Consider the following 20,331-nt stretch of genomic DNA (forward strand, 5'->3'; position numbering starts at 1 on the left):
AAAGCAGCTATTGAGATTTTTGATTTTTTTTACCAGCACTGAAACTACTAATGCAAATTGCTGGTAAACAGTGATTGCATCATGAATACTGCAATCGTCTGTAACCTAGCAGAATGGATGGTTTAATAAGAATATACCCATGAAGATATGAGCACTTTGACTGGAATAAGGAAGTGTTTTTCTTGCTAGACTGAGAGGAACCTGTTTAAAGACCAAAGCCAAATGTGTGTGTGTGTGTGTGCGTGTGTGTGTAATCTGATAAAGGAGAAAAATGATCTATTGCCTACTGATGAATGGTTTTAATTATTAGTTGTATATATTTAATGGCATGTTATTTCAATGCTTTCATAATTTGGATTCTGTTGTATTTGCATGAAGTGAGATAAGGAGGATAATAGATTTTAAAATGTTTCAAAATCAAAACCTATTATTTTTGCAAATATAATTGACTTTAAATATCTCTCTTCCCTCTCTCTCTCTGTAGATAAATGATAGATTTCATCTGGGGAAATTCTACCTCTGGCACCATACCCTAAAGAATATCATTTTCTGCAATTGCCTCTGTACTATGGAATGCCCTCCTTCCCTCTGCCATATGTGTAGCAGGCATCCATCATTTGCTTTGGACATCTTGTAAAGAGATATCTTTTTTGCCCAGGCTTTCTCTGATCCTGTTTTTATCTGTCTGGATTCCCCGAATTCCTGTTTTTATTTGCTTTTGTATGCTTTATGCTACTGTTTTACTGGTTTTATATTGCATTTCTGTTTTAATGATATGGTTTATTGTCTTATGTTGTAAACCACATGGAGATTTCTTAAAATATTAAGTGGTTTACAAATGCTTTTAAATAAATTAGATGGAGCGATGATACATAGACATTTAGGGAGTTGGTTGTTTCCTTGTGGTTTAATGGTAACTTTTTATGTTGTTTTATAATAGCGGTTCATTGAACTGCTTTCTTGCGCATTGCCTGGAGCAGCTGAATTTTCCTTATGTTTATCTACAAATAGATGATTTTGCTAAATAAAATTGCAAAGCACCCTCGCAAGGGCAGATTCTGCTGACCTCCACCCAGCTGTATTCTCTGCAGTGGAGAGGACAGCTTGTTTGTTTTTCTATGATATGAAAACTGAGAATCACGAGCAGCCAATCACACACCTACAACTGCAATGGGAAGAACACAAAACAGAGCCTGCAAAACTTTGAAAGGGTGGTTTAAGGTGCTTTTGGTCACCCAGGCAAAGATGACCCATTGCGCTTCCTTGCTCAAAGCCAGAGCTTCTGTTAATACTATTAGAGCCAAAGTTTCGGATTTCAGATGAGGCATGTTGGCAATTACAGGCTGAAACAGATGCCCTTGAGAATGTGGGTCAAGTATTCAGGGCTCCAGTTTCATGGTCAAGGGGATCACAAGAGACAGAGACCTAAGAAGAACAGGAAGATCTCTTCAATGACCAAATATCTACACAGAGGGCAAGGAAAACGATGATGGAGGAGAAACAACATATTTAAACTTGGCTTCTGGTCTGGCAAATGGGACACATCTCTATTAAACAAGATTACACACAACTTGCTGGACCAGGCCAAGGTGGGTGGGTGCAGACCAGCTATGAAATGCTCCTGGTCTAAGCCATCTTGGTGGGATTTATCTCCTGGGAGGTGGGATGTGGAGGATTGTACTGAATACATAAATGAACAGAGCTTGCTTCCCACAGTAGCCAACCAAATTCCTCTGTGATGCTTTCAAGCGGGGCAGTGGAATGTATGAATCAGTTGATTTCAGTTTCTCCCTGTTTTCATGCTTTCCCACCTTAACTTTGTAATAAGAATTGTAAGGTCTTATATATATAATAAATGTTCATAAATGTACCAAGCAAACATGTACATAAATATATAAACCACATTTCTGAAGAAGCACAGGAAAACAGGCATTATCAGATAACCTGGCAGACAGGAAAAACAACAACATTCAAATTTCTGTTGTAGACCGCCTTTTCTGTGACGTAGGTAGGATGTTTGTGGGGGTGGTCTTGGGCTACACCCCTTCTTGTGATGTATGTATGATGTATGGAGGGGTGGTCTTGAGCTCTAGGGCAGGGAATTTCAAAATGGCTATATAAGGGCAAGCACATATGGTTTGTGGTCCTCCTCCTCTCTCCTGCGTGTGAGGGGAGCACCCTGTTGCAACGGTTTAATAAAGATCAGGCTTACTAGCTGCTTTGCTTCTCAGTATTCTCTGGTAGGCCTCTGTTATTTTCTCCTACCGATGGAGAACCCACAAAGGACTCTACAAGGGCTCTTGTGTACCCCATAAGGAAATAAGGGCAGATTTTGTTTACAACAACTTCACCCTATTTCTACATCAATTGTTTTGAATTTCCAGTTAAAAAAGAAAAATCTACACAAGAATGTGCATACATTTCCACAGTGCTTTCCCCCCCTAAAAATATGTTTAGGGGTACTCTCATTTTGACTCAAGAAAACCACCATTTTATAGTTCAAAACAGGGAAAATAAAAACAGTAAATGGACAAAAATACAAAGATTCACCAAATGTTTAGGAATATGCGTACCCCTGCACCCCCCAAAAAAGCACTGCATTTCTGTGTATGTTTCTCCTAATATTTGCTTTTTCATTCCCCGCCCTGATGTCCCAATTTGCCCTAATATAATGCAGTTTTATACATTCTTTTTACAAAAATGTGGACTTTTGTGCACATTTTTTCGGTTAGAGAACAGGATGTGGAGAAGTGCAAAGTACAACGTATTTGCACTTCTCAGTTCAGTAAGTGCAAATTAAGTAGGTTCACATTAGAACAAGAAATGGAAGTATTTCTTCTCCCAAACCTATTGCTCTCCAGTAAACTGGCATTCAGTGGCAAACTGCCTCTGAACAAACTAGATTCTACATTTGACTAATAAATAACTAATATCTATGCACAGATACCACCACCCCACCCCACCCCACCACAACCACCATACCTTTGCCTAATTCCCTTTGAAAAGTCATCTAAGCCAGGGCTGAAGGAGATGTTGCCTGACCTACCTCTTGTCCAGACAAGGAAGTCCCATAGTCTGTTTGTGTTGTCAGTGAGCCTATGAACTACAACACGAATTTCTATTGGGTTTTTGAAGTCATATATTCATTAACTATGTCAACGTTTGCAATAGAAATGGGGGAGAATTTCAATTCATTTCACAATGAAAGAGGAACATGCCTAATCTGCACTTCCTGAAACAATGCGCGAGCCAAAAACATAGCCACTCTTAGAAATTGCTCCCATGTTAAGGTAGTGATGGCCACCAACTTGGAAGGCTTAAAAGAAGACAAATTCATGGAAGATAAGGCTACCAATGGCTACCAGCCAGTATGTCTCTGAATATCAGTTGCTGAGAATCCCATGCGGGAAGAGTGCTGTTGCTCTCACATCCCACTTGTGAGGTTCCTATTGGGGCATCTGGTCTGCCACTGTGAGAACAGGATGCTGGACTAGATGGGCCATTGGCCTGATCCATCAGGGTTTTTCTTACATTCTTAATCCAATTAAATAAATAAAATGTTTGCCACTGGCAGATCTTCAACATACAGAACCTTGCACTGCAAAAGCCCCTTGAATGGACACAAACCTTTGCTTCAACATCCCTCGCTTCATTCCTCCTCAGGGCTAGGGGCCATCTCACCCTCCAGTCACACAATGGCACCAAAGCCTCGTTTCATGTCTCCACTTTCAGAGAAGAAGGAAAAAGGAGAAAAAACAAGCTTTGTTTGGTTTCTGCCTTTCATTTTGACTGTGTTCCCCCTTTTCATTTGGAGCGCTTTTACAATCTTCTCGCTTAACGTCCCGCTTGACAACTGACTCCCCCTGTCTCTGTCTCTCTCTGTGTGTTTGAGAGAGAGAGAGATGAAGAAACATATTTTATTTACTGCCTCCTATAAATTATTTACTAGTAAGGCTGAGGTAATTCCATTAAAGCTGCATGGTTTGTTTAGACTAAATAGTTACCTGGGGACTCTTTTGCTGCTATAAAGACACATGATTACAGGAGGGAATGGAGAGGGTGGCAGACGGATGGGGGGGGGGGCAACAGTTCAGAAGGAGATGTAAAGAAATGAGCTTTAGAGAACCGGACAGAAGGAAGGGGGACCAAAGGATGTTTTGCTCTCTCTCAGTTTATAAGGCCAATGGCTCCAACAGAACAGGATTTCTTATTCCCTCATGGCCTATCTAAGAACCAAGCAGATTTCTGGCCTCCTCACGTAGAAAAGAGCATGGCCTACTCTTCAAAATAGTGACCTTGTTGGCTCCCATGACAACCTGGCCTCACCTGCCTGTCCCTCCCCCCAGTCCACACTAAGTACGTTAGGTACACAGCCTCTCATCTCTGCCACCTATGTTTTGTCTCTGTATTTATTTTTATTTGTATGAATATTGAAAGAAACCCACCCACCCCCCATATAAAAGGCCAGGACCCTGTACTACCAAATTGACAAGTACAATCAGTGCTTTTTTTCTGGGGGTATGAAGTATCGGCACTTTCACCCACCCCACCCCACCAAATGTTAAAAGTGTGGCACTTACCGTAACAACTTCATGGAGAGTACCAGCACCTTTTTTCCCCTATTTTTTAAAAAAGCACTGAGTACAATAAAACATAAAACACCATTAAAACCCGTACAAAATAATAATACATTAGACTGACTCATTATGAAGAACTGTAAACAATTGAATAGGCTTGTCAGAGTAAAATGGGTAAATTCTAGTGCTGTGTCAAAACCTGTCCCTTAATTACTCAAATGCTTTATTCTCCTGTGAAAGAAGCTTCTATTTTTCTGCCTGTTTCTCAGGGCAATTAGAATTTCTCTAGACAGTTAGTGAGTGCAGAGTTGAGCTTATCTTCTTGTTATGAGGTGGCTACAGATGGGTGAGAGGGTGTTTCTTCAGGAACATTTCTCCAGAACTCTGCCTCCCCTTTCTGATTTAAAAACCCTCATAGGACAATATTACCTCATGGAATCTTCCCAGAAAGTTTAATCTAAGCACAGCCAGCCAGGGAGGCAGATTACCGAGCACCTCAGAGCGGTGCAGTTGCTGATTTTGTTTTTAAGTGAAATTCTTCCTTTCACCCTTAAAAAAAATAAAAATCTTTCTGTGATGATTTATATAGAAGTAAAAAGACATCCCTTGGGGAGGGGGCGAACAGCTGTCAGTCACACAGCAGGCAGCCTCCCCACCTACCTGGCCTTACAGGAAAGCCCAGCTGTTTTCAGGCAGCACAGGCACCCAGGGAGGCTGCGAAATGCAGAGCACTGAAAGAGAATTACAGAATGAAAGAAAAGACACTCACAAACACACTTTATACATAATGCATGCGCAGCAAAATCCTTGCACCCTACCCAAGAGAATTTCCTAAACAGGAAGCTTCCACACTGCCACATTTTGTTGCATTCCCAAGTTTTGTGTGTGTGTAAGGGAGAGAAAGAGAAGGAATTCACCAACTTTTAAAGAAAGTATCAAAAACCCGTAAGTGTTCCCTGGCTTCTAGTAGAAGGTGCTTTTGCGTGTTCAGACCCAGAGACCTCCCCCCTAAATAAATTCACACTTGACTCAAATTTTAGTTTTGGTTTTTGGCAGAATTTAGGCCACAACTTTATTGATTACAGAAGGTGGGTGGTTGCATAGGCTCTGGTTCGACTAGCTCCCTGCACCCTTGCAGGTAGCGCTGACCCAGGGCACCAGCATAGGCCAGCCAAGGGTGAACACCTGGGCAGGCGAAAAGCCAGGAACAGACTATGTTCACCACCCAGATGCCCCCCTGGACTCAGGCACGGGCACAAACCCCTCTCGGGGGTTGACCAAACCAGTTGAGTCCCTGGATTCCTTTAACGGAATACCCTTCACATAGGGATGGAGAGACTGCTCTCCCATCCCTATCACCTGAACCAGTGCCTAGCCACCACGCGAGCACCGCACTCGCCACCAACCACTCATACCTGTAACCAATCCCTTAACCCCGCTGACACGGAGGTCAGCCACAAATCATTCCCAATTACAGACAGATGAACCCCATCAAGCCTGTAAAGCATCACGGAAGGTAATGCCCAGGTGACGGATCATTATTCATGCCAGGAATAAAACGGGCAGAAAACACAATATTAAACCCGAGGCACCGTAGCACAAACGTGCGCAAAAGGGCAGAGACTCTGCTGGGGCATGATGACTGCCTTGCCAAAACACTCACCATGGCCTGATTATCGGACCAGAAACGGACCAGCCGGTCCTTGAACTCCATGGTCCAGATGTGCACTGCTACTACAAGGGGGGGTGGAACTCAATAAATGTTAAATCACGGGTAATGGCTATACCCTGACAGTGCTCAGGCCACCGCTGAGCACACCAATGGCCATGGAAATAGAGCCCCAAACCCAAGGATCCAGCAGTGTCCAAATGGACCTGGAAATCGAATTGCAGATTCAAAGTATCCTGCCACAGGAATACGCCATTGAACTCCCTCAGGAATTCCAGCCGCATCTCGAGGTCTGCCTTGACTTCGCTGGACAATCACACCCGATGATGTGGTGACTCCAGGCCTGCAGAGAGTCTTCAGGCCGTATCTGACCCTGTGCATGTTGGCTGTACGCTGCCACACCCACCTGGGAAGGCCCGAAGCCCCCTCACCATGATCCCAATACAGACCCAGAACTGCTTCTGAATCATCATCAGAGGTCTGAGATGTACCAGTAGATGAGGAGGAATCACCATCTCTGCGCCTCTTAGCCCTGAGTTTGGAGCGAAGACTCCTCTGCTGCTTGCCACCCGAAGAAGGGACTCTAGGCACTGGGAGATCCTCCTCTGAAGACTGGACACTGAGTGTTTCCCTTGAAGGGGCCAACCTTACCTGCACAGAACTAAAAACATGTGAGGAGCTTGGTTGGGAGAAATTCCCCCCTCCCACATGCTGTGTGAGTTGAGGCCCTCAGCTCCCAGACCCTGGGGGTGCTGACTGTGAATGAGGCAGCCCAGACCGAAAGGCCCGCTGTACCATAGCACCCATACTCCTAGGATGACCCCAGGACTAGCTGGGAATGGGATCCTGGAAGGCTGAAATTGGGAAAACAAGGCCCCAGAAGGGTCATAAACTTTGCTCACATCCGAAGGACCATGAGCCTCAAAAACAGTGGATGACGTGCAGAAGCCAGCTGAGAGTCAGGCTGCCCCCAAATTGCTGGGCCAGCGTCACAGGTTCTGTATTGAACCATGTCATGGCAGCAGGGTCTGAACCAATATTAGCCATAATTGCACCCAAGTGATCCAGCGTAAGCTGAGGAACCGCGGGGGCAGGCGCTGAATGCAGTGACTGAGACAGACCTCTAATCACCCTCTTAGAAGGGAGAGCAGGACTGGGATTCCTTTTGATAGGCATCTCAATCCCTTCTTTACTGGGTGGGGGGGTACTGAATTTATGTTCACAATACTAATGGCACTGCAAAAGGGAGGGCAAGGATTAATGGGCAGCGGCAGGTTCCGCAACCAGGAGTGCTCAGGGGTTGCAAGCCCCGTGGGGTGAAAGCCCTGCTGGAAAGAAGGGAAGGGGAAGGGATCAACTTTAAAAGGGGGAATAAATAAGGAATGAATTAAAGAAAAAGAAAGATAATGGAAAGAAATCACCAAAGGTGATCTGTTGAAGGTAAGTCTCTCAGCTGCACAGAGGACACGCTGTTAGCTTGTTCCGAATGCATGAGCCAAAAGAGGAAGCTCTGGGTCACGCGTATGGGTATATATAGGTCCCTCAATCCGTTTGGACTGCGCCCCATTGGCCAGATTGAACCCAACATTGTGGGGCCTACCAATTGGGTGTTGTGGCTGTCCAATCTTACCCTCCCACAACACAGGAGGTCAGTCTCCAGGTCTCACCGCAACACGTGCCCTCTTTGAGGGAGGACATGACTGATTTATTAAATATGCTGGTGCTAGAGATTTTGTGGCATTTAAAAATGGATTGTATTCAGACCTTTTTAATTGTAGGATACTAGGATTATTGTTTTGTATTACATTGTATGCCACCTTGATACCTTTTCAATTAAGGGCAGTAAAAGAAAATTAAATCAATCACATTATTTGGAAGGTGGGGTGGAGAGTGGATGAAGAAAAATCTCATCAAAGCAGCCACAATTTTTAAAGTATAGGGTAGTAATGGTCAGAATGTGGGACTAGTACCTGGGAAACCAGGGTTCAAATCCCCATTCACTGTCTCTCATCCTAACCTACCTCAGAGGCTTGTTGTGAGGATAAAATGGGGAAGGGAGGGGAGAGCCATGTAGGATAGAAATGTTGCAATAAATAGCAGAAATCTCTATCTATGGCCCATATTAATAGAAGAAGTATAAAAACTATTAAAGTTTAAGGTAGATTGCTGTAATTCCATCTTGCTCTTGCATCTCACCTTTACCCTCCACACTTTGTTCTTTCTCCCAAAGTCAACACTTAGATTGTAAGATATTACAAACACACACACACACACACACACACACACACACACACACACGACACCACTGTTGGAGCAGTATAAATAATTAAATTGTCATCATCTCTATTCCTAGACGCATGTTAAATAAGCATAAACAAAGTCAGCTCCTATTGCCTTTGTTAAGAGTAAGGGTGGGTGAATCTGGGTTTCTCTCAGTTTCTCATTTTTCCCATCTTCACATTGCCAAAATTACTTTGCGATTTATTTATTTTTAAAGAAGGTCCTCATGAAAAATCAGTTTAGTGTGAATTTCTCCTAATATACAAATTTTTGCAAAGCATTTTTCCACAATATGAAGTATCTCTCTGTGTCACACTTTATTATAGTTTGTGCATTTTTGTACATGTTTCTTGGCCGGAAAACTGCACTGAAAAATCCACAAAAATTGCAAATTTTGAAAGATGGCTTTATTTCATTTTGTGTAGTCCTTCGGAAAGTGCAAAATAGATAGGTTTGCTTTTAAATGTGCACCAAATTGAGTTAACATCCCATCCATTTTAAGACTGAATAATGCTGGATAGTTCATTCATTCATTCATCTCTCTATTTTTTTTATCATTATAATTATTTATGTCCCATCTTAGAAAATTCCAGGTCACCTTACCAGTAACATTAAACTTCAATTTTGTTTTTGTTTTGTTTTTAAAGAAAAGCACAATAAATAATTTCAACATGTTTTTAAAAAGTCATCAGGATACTCCTCAATAATGAAAGGAGGGAATGGTTCAGCTGGATCATTAACCAATTAATTAATTAATTAATTAATTAGGTTGTTAGGGGCAAATTTGGGAGAGGGAGGTCATAGAATCAGAATTGTAGAGTTGGAGGGACCCTGGTGATCATCTAGTCCAACCCCCTGCAATGCAAGAATATGCAGCTGCCCCAAACCTTGGCATCATGAGCACCAAACTCTAACCAACTGAGCTGCTTGCAAGTCATATGGTTCTGCCATTCAATAATTTGCTATTGTGCTTCAAATGACCAAATGGGATATAAGGGATAACAACATTTAGACAGCTCATTGGGAGAATCAACTCTGATATCACCATCTAAAGTGGTCAAGATGGCAGATCTGCAATTGACAAAGCTGGCCATAGAAAGTGAGAGTGGGTGTGTATAACCCTCCTTTGCAATTTGGATCTCATTTCAAACCCTGTGTTCTTAGATTAAAGGACTGTTGTCCTGCCCTGGTTCTTCATTTACTCAGCACTCGCTGCAAAAGACCGACCGTAGCAAATTCCATTGGTGGTAAAAAAATACATCTTTCTATTGGAGACAGGGGCACTGTTGTCATGGCCTGCAACAAAGTGTTACTGTTTGCAGTTGATGGATGCTACTGGCTTGGAGAGTGCCTTCGAGCTGACTGCTTCCAGACTTTGTCTTTGAAATAGAAAGTTATACAGAAACTTGGGGGTGGGGAGAGGAGAGAGAGAGATCCTGGGTGCACATTGGGGTCACTGCTGCTTTGCAGATAGATTGATAGGGTGTTTTCCTTCCTTTTGGATAACTGCTTGTGACCAATGGATTCCTGTGCACTTGAACTTTGGGTGGAGTGTGTAATCAGCAGTGCGAATAGAGCACTCAGTCATGATGCCCACAAAGGCTGACACCTCCAAGTCGTGAATTAGGGGAAGACGGATCTGTCAATTGCAGTCTCTCATTTTCCCGGTCTTAAATTCACTTTTCCATATTTCCACATCCGTTTGCAGTTGTTGTTTTTTAAGGGGGGAAATCCTCAGGAAAATTCACCATTCAATTAAACTCACACTTAAAGGCATGTCTATCTAGTTTGAAGATCCCAAAACAATATGCAAGCTGAAACACAGCCTTGGGGGGGGGGGGTCACACTTCTCTGAATTTTGCAGTCTTGTTCTTCAGCCAAGCAAAAACTGCATACAGTAGGTAAAACAAATCCATATATCAGTGAAAACAGCATGCACAATTGTATTATGTTAGGGAGCATTGCTTGCAGAATTGTGTCTATTTGGCAAAATTGCATACAAAAATGTGTCTGTTAGGAGAGATTCAGACTCAAACCCTGATAAATTTTCAGAAGGATTTCTAACTAAAAGAATTCCCAAACTGGGGTGTCAGTGTGGAGAACTGAACCAAAGATTGGAGGAGAAGACGAGAAAATAAGAGAAACCAAAACTGACAGATTTGCCCAGTCCTGCCTGGAAACAAGCTGCAATGGTCTCACAAGCTGGGCTGATTAACTTTTCATTTAACTTACATCCAAGCCTAGGACTCAGCTGTAAGAGGGTGCACTTGTATGTCAAGCTGTAGTAGATTATAGCAGATGACAAGGATGAGAAAAGATGGCTGGTGTCAGGAGTGTGTGCAGGAGCCAGGCCTTGTGACCAGCAGGACTTTACAGGACTGGGGCCTTCCTAAGTTTGTTCTGAAGAGGCAAGGCGCGGCCGCACAGGTGAGGTCGATTGGTAACTCACAGCACCTGGTGGCAAGAGCCAGGAAGGTATATAAGGTCAGCATTTCCCTTCAACTTTTTGCCACAGCAACGCGTTCCCTGCCTTGCTGCGTTTGGCTTCTTGACTCTTTGCTTCTTGATCCTCGGACCCCTGACTTCGTAACTCCTTGCTTCTTGATCCGCGGAACCCTGACTTCGTGACTCCTTGTGTCCTGACCCTCAGACCCTTGGCTTCCTGACTCCTGGCTTCTGGACTCCCGTTCCTGCTCCCATCTCACCATCTTGCCCCCGGTCCTGACGTCCCCAGCTGGGACTTTGATCTCCCATGAACCGGACTGTGACAGCTGGTAAGTGGTGGGGTTTAAACTAAATAGTAAAAAGACTAAACTTATGGCTAAAAACTTCATGGCTCAAGAGAAAGAAGAAATTGAGAGGACAACACAGTTGAGGTTCTGTCAAAAAATAAAATATCTTGGAATATGGCTAACATCGAAAAACATTAATCTTTATCAAGACAACTATATTAACACATGGTCCAAAGTTAAAAGGAATATGGAGATTTGGAGTAGACTAAATTTGTCTTTTTGGGGACATGTATCAGCTATAAAAATGAATATCTTACCAAAGCTACTATTTCTGTTTCAAACCATTCCAATTATCGGGGGCACAGGCTGTATAATAAAATGGCAGAAGGAAATTTCTAAGTTTCTAAGTTTATTTCTAAGTTTATTTGGCAGGGGTGCAGACCGAGGATAAGACACACTTTACTTATTGATATCAAGGAGAGAGGGGGATTCGGCCTACCTGATTTAAAACTCTATTATGAAGCAGCATGCCTCTCTTGGATAAAAGATTGGTGTCAACGTAAGAATACAGATGTACTGGATCTTGAGGGGCATGATCTTCGCTTCGGTTGGCATGCCTCCTTAAATTACGACAAGTCAAAAGTACATAAGAGCTTTACCAACCACATAAGAAATTTGTTGTTTAAAGTATGGGCAAAATATAAAGCCCTGTTGGAACCAAAAACTCCACGTTGGATTTCTCCTTTAGAGGCCATGGTGCTTAAAAAGAAAAATATGAAAGGAAATTGGCTCACTTATAATTTGTTATTAATTCAAGATGGTAACCAAATAAAATTAAAGAGAGATGAATTATCAGGATGGCTAAAATATCACCAACTCTTTGAGACATTCAAACAAGACAAAAAAAATTGGATTCAACGAGCCCTCAAAATTAGAAAAAGAATTGTTAAATAACAATACCAAGATTATTTTCAGAATGTACAGACTCCTCCTTGACTGGGAAGTCAAGGACGAGGAGGTGAAGGCGGTAATGATTAAATGGGCGCAAGACACTGAACGCACCATCATGATGAGTGATTGGGAAACTCTGGAAAACTGACATGAACTTTATGGCATGTTATACAATTAAAGAAAATATTATGAAAATGCAGTTCAGATGGTACCTTACCCCATCAAAACTCTCCAAGATATATAAAAATATTTCAGACAAACGGTGGTGTGGAGAAACAAAAGGAGATATGTACCATATGTGGTGGACATGCTGAAAAATTTAAGAGTTCTGGAACCTCATTTATGATGAGATGAAATAGATATTTAAATTAACATTCTCAAAGAAGCCAGAAGCATTTCTACTTGGAATTCTAGGCAGTGATATCCCGAAAAACATAAGAGAAATCTTTTTATATGTGACAACTGCTGCCCGGTTATTAATTGCATTGAACTGGAAAGGGGGGAAAGTACCAACAGTAAGGGAATGGCAGAATAAGTTCTTAGACTATGCAGAAATGGCTCAATTGACAAATAGATTAAGGGGAAATACAAAACAATCATTCACGCAAAAATGGGATATGTTTAAGAAATACCTACAAAAATATAATGACATAACATCTATGGCAGCGTTTGAATGACCCTTGTGTAAATTAAATATTAAATAAGGAAAAATAGTACGTTATGTTATAAAAGTATTAGAAAATATAGTAAGAGTAAGGTAAGAAGTATAAGTACATTCTATGTTGTAAATGTAACTTACATCGGGAAATGATGGGAAATCTGTTTTTACATAATTTATTATATTTTTACTTAGTTAGAAAGTATAAGAAAAGAGCATGTATAATTACAAGCTTAAATCAATATTTAACGGTACAATTATTTAAGGTTGTTGTTGTTATTATTATTATTATTATTATTATTAGTTTTACCTTTTCTTTGTACGTGTATTTAAGATTGACCTTAAGATCCACAAATGACAATATTTTGGAGGTCCCGAGCCGCAAGGTGGTTAGATTGGTCTCAAGTAGGGCCAGGGCCTTTTCAGTACTGGCCCCAACTTGGTGGAACGCTCTGTCACAAGAGACTAGGGCCCTACGGGACTTGACATCTTCCCACAGGGCCTGCAAGACAGAGCTGTTCCACCTGGCCTTTGGTCTGGACTCAGTCTGACCCTTATGTCTCCCTCCCTTTATGGTTTTGATCTATGGGCTACTTTTAAAATGAGGCTGCATTTTAAATTGCATTTTAACCTGTATTTTAAATTGTTGTTTTGTTTGTTTTTTCTTATTATGTTTTTACCGAAATTTTATTGGTGTTAGCCACCCTGAGCCTGGTTCTGGCCAGGGAGGGCGGGGTATAAATAAAAATTATTATTATTATTATTATTATTATTATTATTATTATTAATGATATCCTTGGATGTTAATTAATAATAATTTTTTAATAAAAGAGAGAAAAGAGAAAAGGTGGCTGGTGGACGTAACCTTTTTATGATGGATATTGCCTTTCAAAACTGGAGCCCCTGTTAAGATGTATTCTAAAATCAGTTTGCAGGGATGGGGTGTCACCTGCTTCCTGAGCCAATTAATTGTGTTATGAAAGAGCAAAGGCCATATTCCCCAACATCCATCTTAATGCTTCCTCAGGATGACAGAGAGCCCACCTTTGTTTCATTGTTATGAAACCTGTGCTGCTCTTTATAATGACTTTTGCAAAGGACACGGTTTCCCATTTTGTGGGGTGCATATTTGAGAATGGATATCATGGTGGCTCACCCCCATACACGGGAATTGTAGTATTGGCTGTGCATAGTTAAATTATGGTATACACTCATTCAGCTTTATGCAAAGGGGGGGGGGGCTGAAGCAAAGAAGGAAGGGTGGAGAAGCATTAGGACTTGCAGGGACACATCAAAACATTAAATGCACAGTGACACCTGATTATTGTGCAAAAGATGAAAAACATGAACATGCTACTATGGGTTAAAAAGCTTGGATGGTAGAAACCAGAACTTTTTGATGACAGTTTTGATGTAAAGCCAGAATCAGCAAGCAAGCAGGGAACCCCATCTCTTTGTTGTGCAGCTCATTTTCAAGGCACATGAAAGTCTGAGAGAAAGCAATCATTTGACCCATGGCCAGATAGTTTGATGCCAAATCCTTAAAAAGGGGAGGGGTCAGACCCAAGAGGATAAAAAACAAACTTTTTTGTGAAGGAAGTAGACCCAGTCTGACTGCAAATATCTATTTTCTGTGTGTGGGCATAGCAAACTTGTTCAACTCTCGCATTTACTGGCATAGAGAATTTTGTTCTGAACATTAAGTGGGTTTGGGTTTGATAATACTTTTTTTGGTTGTATTTAGCCATCCATCTAAAGAGTAGCACACCAAGATCACAATCATTTTGAATTGGCCCGTAAGCTCAGTTTAAGTACAAAAAAGTTGCATGTAATGCAAAATAAAAGCATTAGCTGCTAAAACCTGACAGCACACAAACTTTTTATATATTTTTTATTTGCTAAGCAGCTAAAACGGGGGGAGAGTAGCTTGCTAAGTTTCTGAACAGACAAAATCCTTAGCATTTTATTAACATGCGCTTTGTGTACTTTGATTTGAGACCATTAAGTAAACAGAAGAATCTTTGAAGGATGATTGTAGAAAAAGAATGAGGCTCAGGATTTAACAGGAGAGTCTTCATTGAAGATTACAAAAAAAAAAAAAAAAAATGCTTTGCAAATTTTGCATTTCAATATCAATATGGCACCCGGCACAAAATACAAGGAGAGAGAGAGAGAGGAGTATAATGCTCAATGGAGAGATAAAGTTACTATTCTGTTCTGACATTGGGTGGTAATCTTATTACTGAATTAATGAAGCAAAATGTGATGAAGTAACCGGATGTCTCAAAGTTATTTGAATTGCTGCAGGAATTATTATTACTCCTTATGCAAAAAAAAAAAAAAAAAAAGCCACAGTAGGATAATAATTTCATTAGGACCAAATGAAATGTCACTGAGTATGGAATGACTGCATTTGAGTTTTCCAGGACTCTTATTTAAGATGGATGTTCTGCAAAACAACAAGGTGTAGAGACAAATTTGAAACGGAAGCCCAGACATCTGAAGTTTGTAGCAGTATGGCTGTGTGAAGACACCAATTTCCTTTACAACTCAGGTTCATTGCAGAGCTGTTTCAATTCTTCTGCAGTTTGGCTTCCAACAAAAACTATGCTGTCTACTGTAGCAGAATTTTGTGCAATTAATTACATTATCATTACCAGCAGCCCCCTATTTATATGCATTCAATAGGTGTGTGACTGTGCATCCGTGCATCATGCTGAATCTGGAAGTAACTCAAAAATGTCACAGGGTGAGGGTGGAACAGGGTGTTTGCAGGCTTTTTCAATGGTGTTTCAAATATATGCAATGTCACTTAATATGGATGCAATCCCCTTATTCCATACCATTCATTATAATGCGAAGGGTATTCATTTCAGTGCAAAGGAAACTCAATGCAACTGCAGTAGGTGGAGGAACCATCAATTACGCTTTGTTTGCAGACTTTAAACCACAGTGAATACTGGTCATATTGACTTCCAGTCCAGACATGGCACGAATGCTCTCATTTGTGTAAGAATTCTCTGTCACCTTTAGAGTAATAGTCTTTAAAAGGAGATGTTGAGAAGATATACATCACGATCCTAGGCATTTTTACTCAAAAGTAAATCCTGTATTTTAGATGGATGAATCTAACAATTCGGTTTCTCTCCGTTCTTAACAATCTTTATTAATATATTTCCAAGCCAGTTTGCAAACCTTTTTGTAAAAAGGCCTCTCAGGGTTTTAGTGCGCATTTCTCCTGATAGATTTCTATACATTTTGCATACTGTTTTCTTACATTTTTAACCCTGTGTTTTATTGTACTACAATTTTATGGAATACAAATTGTAATACAATATATAATAAAAGAAGTGTTAGCATTAAAAATCACACAGCATCTAGCACAGCTTATTGCAACATGCAACAGAATCTGCAAAGACCCTCAGCAAGTTTCAAGTGGTCTATGCTGAGGAGAGTTTGGGAACCACTGAGCTACACTGATGGGCAGCAACTGCCCAGAGTTTCAGGCAGCAGATTGTCCCAGCCCTGCCAGGAGATGCCAAGGATGGAACCTGGGGCCTTCTGCATGCCAAGCAGGTGCTCCACTATTAAGCTACACCCCCTGCCTCACACACTAGTTCAAGATCACCAAGCAAGCTTCATGGCTGAGTGGAGATTTGAAAATAAGGGAGCAATCCTATGTGCAAGAAGCCAGCATAAAGAAAGCCCAGTGCAAGTAAAGCCAGCATAAAGTTGCACCAGGTCCAATCCTGATTCAAGAGTGGGGCTGCTGCTGCTGCTGCTACGCCCAAGCCTGGCAGAGGAAAAACAAGCCTTTAAAAAAGTGTGTTTACATCCAGGTCATGTGACTGAGCTGAAACTGGCTTGAGATCCAGCCTACGTCTCCCTTCTCTGGCCCCACCCCACATCTCTTTTTGGGGATTAAAACCACCCTTGGCTCAGTCAGCTTCGGCTCAGAAGGCTGAGCCCTGGCTGAGCTGGGATGAGCAAATGAAGCCACTGAACACAGGCGTGCCTCCAGCTGAGCTGTTGTTGGGGACTTAACCCCAGCCGAGTCAGGAATCAGCCCGCTGAGACAGAGATCCACTGCATCATAAGATGCGCATCCTGGAAGATCTTGGCAAAGCATTGCCCACTAATGCACAGGTTTTCTAACCATGGTTAGGGAGCATCCAGTCCAAGGGCTGAATGTGTTCCGCCAGGCCTCTTTATCCAGACCAGAGCACATCCCCTCAAGAGCAAACACTCCTTCTCACCAGTCCTGCTTTGGGCTAGAATGGGTATTTAGGCTCTGATCGTATGTCTTGTTGCCTAGATGGATGGCAGAGAGAGATGTGTGTGAAGAAATAAGTCTAAAGGGGCAGATGGGGCTCATCCACCTGGAAAGGGAGCCCATCTAGGAGAAGGAAAACTCTGATCATAAACCTCCACTGCCTTGTGGGATATATTCAGGAGAAGAAAAGGCCAAGGAGTAAACCCTACACAAATCCAGTGTGGAGTCCCTAAGATGGTTGGATTGTGCCTTATATGCCTTCTTCTGGCAACTTCTGGTGCCAAGCTGGTGCCAAACGTATTTCTCTGCTTTCCTTTGGACCATATCAGAAAGACCAAGAGAGGGGGATCTTGTTGTCTAGGCAGCCCGCGACCTCCATGCACACTGCTCAGGCTTGCGCACCAGGGAGGTCACTTCAGCGCTGCTAATACAGCAGTTTGACTTCAGATGGATGCCAACAGCAACAAAGTTTTTTTTAAAAAAAATCATTTGTTGCTCCACCTACTTTTGCTTTTGGCTCCACCCACCACTCCTGGAAGGTGACCTAGAAAGAAATGTTGCTCGTGGCCTGAAAAGGATTTCCCCACTCTTGCTTTAATCCAAGGTGAATCACCTGTGACCATCAAGACATTGCTGGACCACAATTCCCATCATCCCTGCCTTTTGACCATACTAGTTGATGGGAGTTAGGAATTGAAGTGCATCTGGAGAGCCACAAGCTCTGGCCGCTACCCTGCAGTAACTCCCACACCTTGCGATTTGTTTTGGTATCTGTGCTGACATCCCATTGCATTTGTCTTTTCTTCCTTCTATGCGTGCGCGTGCACACACACACACACACACACACCCTGCACCCGGCGTTAATCTGAGAGTAAACAGAAATAGCATTTGCTGTGCCATGACAGGTACATAGCAAGGCTTTATTTTGCACAGCTGCCTATGGAAATGTAAGTCTGTAGAATTCACCTTGTTCTAACAGCTAGCTTTCTCATAAACAATGCCATACCTCTGATTAGGTGGGAATCCTTACAGTGTTTCTTTAGAGGAAGGTGTCAGTGAGCTGAAGTGCGTTGGAGCGAGTGAAGTACATGCAAGATGGTGTTTGGCACAGGCAATCATACTGGCAGGAGGTAGGCTGGTGTGCCTTTGTTCCCTATCGGATTGGCACAGTGTATAGCCTCTCAATTCATTTAGCACCATAGTACAGTCGTACCTTGGTACTCGAACGCCTTGGCTCCCGAACGCCGCAAACCCAGAAGTAAGTGTTCCAGTTTGCGATCATTTTTCAGAAGCCAAACTTCCGGTGCAGCTTCCGATTGAGTGCAGGAAGCTTCTGCAGCTCCTGCAGCCAATCGGAAGCAGTGCCTTGGTTTTCAAATGGTTTCAGGAGTCAAACTGACTCCTGGAATGGATTAAGTTCGAGAACCAAGGTACCACTGTACTATTCTGACTCAAGAGAAATAAGTTCCCAGTTGCAAGGAATTTATCATCTGCACTTCAACTGTGCTTGCTTCCATGCTTGACTTTTTTATCTGGACTTGCCATCCTCTGTTTACTCAGAATGAGGGGTGTCAGAGAATTCCGATGAAAACAAAAGCGAGAGCCAAATTGCCATCATTTGCTTATTCGTCCCATCTTCAGAACAGAAATCAATCCAGACTATATGATTGGCATTTGTTGCCATTGTAGCTTTCAGTCCACAAATGATATGCAGTTGCTGACAGTTGCATTGTGTTTCCTTTGCACTGAAATGAATGGGGTGGAATAACACAATGACAGCACAATATCTCCCTATATACATAAAACTGTAAGGCTGTCATCACACAGCCTCCACTGGAGGATTTGTAGGGCCACATCACAACCCTGGATTTGCATGAAGTTAAACTGGGGGAAGGGGAAAACAGGTTTTCAAAAGAGAAAACAGGTTTTATAATGCCAATTTGAAACTAGTTTGGATAAGGGTAATTGAGAGAGAGGAAGTGATTGTTTTAAACAATGGCAGAGGTGTGAATAGAGTGACACTGAGTGGGGGAAGTGGCAATTTGCCAAAAAAAAAAAAGTTTGAGTAGAGCGAGAAGGGAGCTGGGAAAGGCTCTGTTGTGGTAGCTTCAACTATTCCACAGCACTTTCCCACAATCATGTATTTCACTCCTGAGGTCCCAGATTCAATGTAGTAGTTTAGAAGAGATATTTTATTAACAAGCAAACACCCATCCACTGAACTCCACCCTCCCTAACTGAACAAGCTAACTGACAGGCTTGCTCTCCTATTCACCTTTAAAAATACAGTAATGCATATCAGCATGGGGTGTAAGCAGGCTGCACAATAGGAGTGGGGATAAGGCATGGAAACAGGGTAATCTGTGTGCAAGGGAGAGTCGGGAACAGTAAGAACAAAGGTGGAGGGGAAAGGGGAGGCGAGGGGGAAATGGGAGTGCAAAGGGGCTTGTGAAAAAGGATGGAGCAGGAGGTAAGAGGATACTGCCCTGGTAACTGGTAAGAAAGTGAGAAGGGTGCTATGTGTGGGAGAAGGAAGATTCAGGAAGTTACTAGGGGGTGAAGGTGGGGCCAAGATAGGGGTGTGGCCTGGGGAGAAGGGTGTGGCTGAGAAAGGGATGTGGCCCGAGGGATGTAACTGAGAAAGGGCATGGCCTGGGGATGGGAGTGGCTGAGAAGGGGGTATAGACTGGGGAGAGGGGTGCAGCTGAGAAAGGGGTGTGGCCCTGGAAGAGGGGTGTGGCCTGGGGAGAAAGGTGACCATAGTCTAACCGCCCCATAAGCTTCTTGCCAGCAAATCAGAATCCATGCTCAAAAAACAGGTTCTCTGGAGGAGCCCCCAAGGAGGCTGCCATACGAGTCCAGGCAGGGCTGCAGAAGTATGTACATGACACACAGCTATGGGAGATGATGGCCTTCATTAGTCTTAAAGAGCTCCAGCCATGGTGAAACAAACTCATCCAATCTGTCCTGGAAAACCATTTCTGTGTGTGCATATGTTGGAGGTGACATATGAGGTGTTCAGTTTGGGAAGATGGGACAAATCTTCAAATCAGCTCATGTACAGTTATCTATCCACACACACACACAAGCACCAGCAAAACCACCCCCCACTCAAGCTAACGAGGAGGTTTTATCAACCCAAAAGTTGCGGAAAGCAGGAGCCACAAGGCCTGGTGAAGTTGAAGTTATCA

General features: G+C 42.5%; 1 long non-coding RNA gene across 1 annotated transcript in view; it reads left to right on the forward strand.

The window, feature by feature from the left end:
• Nucleotides 1–2,233, forward strand: part of LOC114589590 (uncharacterized) — a 76,298-nt gene extending 74,065 nt beyond the window's left edge. The window contains exon 5 of the long non-coding RNA XR_003704703.2: nucleotides 485–2,233. This is a non-coding gene — a long non-coding RNA (uncharacterized LOC114589590). The remainder of the gene's footprint in view (nucleotides 1–484) is intronic.
• The last annotated feature ends 18,098 nt before the right edge of the window (nucleotides 2,234–20,331 follow it).

Source organism: Podarcis muralis, chromosome Z, assembly GCF_964188315.1.
Source record: "Podarcis muralis chromosome Z, rPodMur119.hap1.1, whole genome shotgun sequence".
NCBI classification, from domain to species: domain Eukaryota; kingdom Metazoa; phylum Chordata; class Lepidosauria; order Squamata; family Lacertidae; genus Podarcis; species Podarcis muralis.